The 5,642-nt window shown below is 43.3% G+C and overlaps 1 long non-coding RNA gene across 1 annotated transcript in view; it reads left to right on the top strand.

Annotated features, from left to right (window-relative positions):
- Nucleotides 1-5,132, top strand: part of LOC111739291 — an 8,800-nt gene extending 3,668 nt beyond the window's left edge. Inside the window, exons 2-3 of the long non-coding RNA XR_002780192.1 lie at nucleotides 1,837-2,058; nucleotides 5,093-5,132. This is a non-coding gene — a long non-coding RNA (uncharacterized LOC111739291). The remainder of the gene's footprint in view (nucleotides 1-1,836; nucleotides 2,059-5,092) is intronic.
- Nucleotides 5,133-5,642: the final 510 nt, after the last annotated feature.

Here is a 5,642-nt window from a genome sequence, read left to right as displayed (position 1 = left end):
CGTTTTATAGAAGATGAATTTGCAGCTCAGTTAATTTGCTCCAGATAAGTAACAGACATGGGATTCAAACCCAATACGTCTAAGTCCAAATGCTACTTCAAAACAACGGAAGAATAACCTGATGTGCAGATTCATACAGATCATATCCAGTTGAACCGTGGCCCTTTTAATTTTTCCCAACAAGTAAAATATATGCAGACTTCTCAAAAACTTCGAGTGGAGACCATTGATAAAGTGCTTCCTACTTTCGTGAACCAGATACCAAGCACAGGAACAAATTTGGAAACATACAAAATAAGACTTGGAACCCCTTACTCCTAGGACAGACTAAGTTCATTGTTCTGTTGCAAGAGTTAATGATTTTCTCACTGTTGAGTCACCACCTACTCGGTCAGGTTGGTTCACTTTCGTTCCTCAGTGGAAGTCCGAGAGGCCCACCTTTCCTCCCCCAGCCAAGCAGACAGCCCTGCCCGAGCACGTGTACATGCTGCTCTTGACTTTTTTCTGCAGTTTAGTGATAATACTCGTGGTTCCACGTGTGTATATTTATGGTGTGCCCTCAGTTAAGCTTTTGGTTTAACAAGGTCCCTTCTACTAAAGCAATAGTGAAACCACAGGGCTGGGCATAGTGCCCTCGTGTTCTTGGTCTATGTAGATTCTGATTGAATAGCTCACTCAACTTTCATTACATTGAGAACTGCAAACCTGTGGGGTGGGGACTGAAAATCTGAGAGCTCGTGTGTTGATGCCGGGCGGGCACTCTTTCTTCTCGCCCTTCACTCACAGTTCGATGGCGATGCATCTGTGTGGCTGCCTCAGGACCTGCACACTAAAGAGTTTCCACTTGTCTTTGAGTCCTCGGTTGCTATTTCTTCTCTTTGATCCTCCCTTTCCCTGCTTCTTCGATTGCTTTAGTTTGAGTGTTTGAAAGCTGTGGATTGGTAGGGGCAGCAGCCCCTCACCCTAAGGAGAGTTAGAGTCCCATGGTGACATAGGGACACCTGCACATATAGAATGTCTGAGAAAACATGTGGGTACATATGTGTTAACAGCCAAACAGTAAATAAAGATGTGCCTTGATTTACGGTTGCTTACATAAGGTATGGAAAGTGAATTTTTAAAAATCGGTTTAATATAATTTATTGAGTTTATAGGAAGAGGACTTTCTATAGTAAAAAGGAAAAATAATTCTCCCATTGTGGCCCATTATGCAAATACCTGTCCCGCCCATGAGCAGCCCTAACTGTGGCTTGTCGCATATCTGTTTTCTACAGTGCCGCTCAGCTCCATCTATACTAGTGTGACATTTGAGAAGTGAGAGAAGGGGGCTTGTCGACGGGGCTGTACTTTTTATATGGGATTTCCCTGACTGGTTCACGGTCATTGGTTGTGGTTGAGAGAATTGCCACAAAAGGTTACTTTGTGAGCGAGTAAACCCTGACATACAGGGGTCTTTAAAGAAGAGATGTGCAAAGCTGTTGAAGGCTTTGGCTCCTGCCTTCACTGCCTGCTTTTATTTGCAGTTCACAGGGTGTCTGTCTGCTAAGGAGTTCAGCCAGCGATTTCTCTGGGCAGGTGCAGGCTCGCCTCCCTTTTGATGGGATGATTTCTTCAGAAGGAGGAAGCCATTCCTTAATCTCATTCTTTCCAGTCAAGTTTTGTGCATCACTGATAGGCGTGGTTCAGTACCTCCCTCCCTCCCCAGCCCCTGGGCCCGAGTAAGAAAGGGGAGGGGGAGCAACAGGGCAAGAAAGAGCCCGGATGTTACATACACATGTGTATGTGTACCCGCACGTACAAATATTAATTTAAAATTGGTTTGCTTTGGTATGCCAGGCGACACCTGAGCGTGGAATAAGGAAGTGGCTCAGTACCACAAAGGACGAAGCACTGAAAGATGCAATGCCTCAGCTTCAGGTTGACTGGGAGTGACCTAATCTCTGTGGAAACTTCTCAGTCTGTCATCATGTAGGATAAATGCACGCAGAGCCAGGCCAGAATCCCGAAGGGTTTTCTCCAAACTGCCCTCCCAGACTCATAATATTCACTAGATAAATGGTAGGTCTTCTCATTCTTTCTGACTCTTTTTTGTCCTGCCACCTTTCCTCATTTTGTCCTCATAAGATAGCATCTTGTTCGGCCACAGTTTGTATGCAGGGTCCATTGTTTAGGTCTGAGGAACAGGACAGGATTATATCCAGCATTATACATTTTTTTCTCGTGGGAAGAACTGATGGTTTATTCTTTAATGTCTACAAATTGCATCGTAGACGAAAAGTATTGCGTAAATACCAGATAACAGTATTGCTTTTAGGGGTGTGTTTCCAGTCTGGTAAAAGGCCTTTATCTCGAGGCACAATGGAAGCCCTGCCTTCCACAGCCAGAATTTATATCTGTTTCTTTCACGTACAAGAGAAGCAGAGCCTCCTGTATGTATATCGGTGATGCCAATGGCATTGTAGTTCTGTTATTAAAAAAAAAAAAAAAAAAGTCACCCAAAGAAAGAAGACATCGAGTAGAGAAAGGAAAGAAGGGATGGAGAAGCACATCCGCAGATACTCTTCAAGGGCATGTGACATTGACGGCAAGGGAATTTAGAACTGGAGAAATAAATGGAGTAGGGAGAGAGACAACATTTGAAACAGACAACTTAAAACGTAGCCCAGTACAGAAGGATCCCAGGTGGCTCTTTCAGTAAATGAATACGTATGAGAAATGAAGGTGCGAAGGTGTCAGATGGCTCCTTCTCATCACTTGGTTGCCATGAAGTTTTCTTTGAAATTGAAATGAGAATCCCTGGGATGAGACTTAGAAAAGGGGAGATGAAAATTCCAGGGTGTGATACGCGTACTTGTGGATCTTGCATGCAAAAAAAAAAAAAAAAAAAAGCTGTGGCAAAATTTGAATAATGGGAAGAAATGTGGTCTATCCAATAAGAAGCTTTAGTTGCAAGTGGCAGAAACTAACTCTGGTGAACTACAGGGAAGAGGATGTATTGAAAGGGTATGAGGTCCCTCAGGGAATTAGCAGCAAAGCTGGATAAGCAGGCCATGGAGAAGACAGGGACCCAAGCAATTCCAGAGATCCACTGGGTAGTGAGCCAGAGAGATTCTGGCTTCTGTACTGCTGTTACTCTGCTCAAGAACTCAAGAACTCAGAATCCCAGGGGAGAGTGTGACTGGCCCTCAGCTTAAGTCAAGGGGCAATTACTGCTAGTTTGAACAACAGGAGCTATAGTTCTCTAGAAATTCAATGGAAGGTCCAGTGAGGCCTCAAGGACAGGTTTAATGTAACGCATGAGGGAGGGCCTGCCTGTAGTTTAAATAGTGGTTCGAAACCCCAGCCAGAGTGGGGCAGGGCACTTTGATCGACAGTCCCAACAAGACCACATGCACTGGGAGAGGGGAAGTTCTCCAAAGGAAAACTGAAGAACCAGCAAAGGGAGTCAATACTGGGTGAGGAAATAACATGTCCATTCCACATGGTCGGGCGGTGCAGAAGAGAGGATGCTGGCTGGAGAATGTTCTGCAAAGATTCTCACCAATGATTATGTTATCCTTCTTAGCGATCCAGAACATCACCCAGAGGGTTCTGCCACACTCAAGGCCTCAAATCTTACCCATCTCTTCGATGTTCATTTCTCTTTTCTGTCATGTACAGTTTCATACCTGGATGTCTACTTAGGTGTTCCAGTTTTACCTCACTTAACTCTAGTCAACCAAAGTGTATTGAGCCGTCATTACATACAAGATGTCATGCTACATATGAATAAATAAGTGTTATCCCTGACTTAAGAAAGTTGAAATCTCATAGAAGCAGCTCATGATCTAGTCAAATTCATGCTCTTTATTCTATACCAACAATGAATTTTACTCATTAATGTTTTGTTAATTGTACATTCTCAAAGCATCAGCCTTGAAACCTTGGAACTATTTACAACTCAACCTTTTTCTTTTTCTTTCTTTTATTATTATTTTTAACAACCTTTTTCATATCCTCCTGTATTTATATCACTACCAACTTATCCACTTAGCAAGTCCCACGAGTCCTTTCCTCCAGACCCTGACACCATGCCTGCATTTCTGTACCAGAGCCACCACTTGTCAAAACCCTCATTCTCTTACACTTATTTTTCTGTATAATCACTAGCTGAGCTCATTAACTTAGTTTCCACCTACCTCCTGTCTGTACACAGGAAGCCTCATAGTAATGTCATAGTAATGTCACTCTGAACCATGTAAACCTATTTCCCACTACTCCCAAACGTATCTACAGCTCTGGGCAGGTAAGTTGTCTCGTTGTCCTTCAAATATATCATGTTAGTCTTACTTTCATACCTCTGCTCACATCTTCCTCCCTTTCTCCTTCCCTGGAATGTTCTCCTTTCTGTCGTCTATCTATTTAAACCAGTGTTTCTCAGCCTTGGTTGCACATTCTCACCACCGAAAGAGAGAGAGAGAGGGAGAGAAGGAAGGAGAGAGAGAGAGAATCATTCCTTCTAAATACCAATGGAAAGCACCCAGCTAGATCAATTAAGCTGAAATTTCTGGGGCCTCGGTATTTTTAGATTCCCCCAGCTAATTCTCAAGTACCACTAGAGTTTAGAACAACTATTGAAACATTAGGCCTCATACAAGTGTCTGCAAACCAGTCCTGCTCAGGAGGCTCTGCTGGACCACTACAGCCACTGTGCCTTCGATCCTCATCTTTCAACTTCTAGACAACTACAGTCCACTTTGTCCAAACTAGCAGTGAATTCCCTACTTGTATTATTTTTTAACTGTCTCTGGTGTTTAGTTGATATTACAAGTTCCCTTAGGGCAGGAGCAAAAGAATTAAATGATTAGTAACCTACAGATAATGAAATATAAAATACAAGGAGATAGATTCAAGGATGTTTCAAATGACTGTGAGTAGGCAGTGAAGTATTATGGGCTGAATTGTATTCCTTCAAAATTCATATGTTGATGCCTTAACCCCCAGTACCTCAGAGTGGGTCTGAATTTGGAGATAGGGCCTTTAGAGAGATGATTAAGTTGAAATGAGGCCGTTAGGGTGAACCCTAATCCGATCTATCCAATTTCCTTGTAAGAAGAGGAAATTTGAACACACAGGAAAAACCATGTGAAGACACATCTGGTGCCAAGGAGAGAGACCTCAGAAGGAACCAGCCCTGCTGACACCTCGATCTCGGATTTCCAGCCACCAGAACTGTGAGAAAATTAATTTCCATTGTTTAAGCCCCCCAGTCTGTGGCGTTTTGTTATAGCAGCCCAAGCAGACTAATTTATGAAGTAAAGGTATGGGTAAATTAAATTCATGAATTTAGAGAAGATACTCTAATTAAGCCTTACGTGGTCAGATACCTAGTTAACAGAATCAGACTTCACTGTAGGTTGCGTGAGGTGGCCTGCTGCATTGGTTACTAAATGCTAGGCTATCCTCACAAAACATGACAAACACACAAACGCAACACCCACACACGAAGCAGAGGAACATCTGCACCTGGGAGGTTGTGTTTGCAGTCAGGCGAGTCCTTTAGAAAGAGGTGTCAGTCACCCCAAAGTGAGAGTGGGAGCAGCAGGACCCCTGTGTCCACTACTTGCTTGGAGGATACAAGCTACCGTGAATTTTAGAGCCAT

Source organism: Pteropus vampyrus, unplaced genomic scaffold (genome assembly GCF_000151845.1).
Source record: "Pteropus vampyrus isolate Shadow unplaced genomic scaffold, Pvam_2.0 Scaffold49, whole genome shotgun sequence".
Lineage (NCBI taxonomy): Eukaryota > Metazoa > Chordata > Mammalia > Chiroptera > Pteropodidae > Pteropus > Pteropus vampyrus.
The sequence above is the reverse complement of the archived record's forward strand: the minus strand, read 5'-3'. Positions and strand labels throughout refer to the sequence as shown.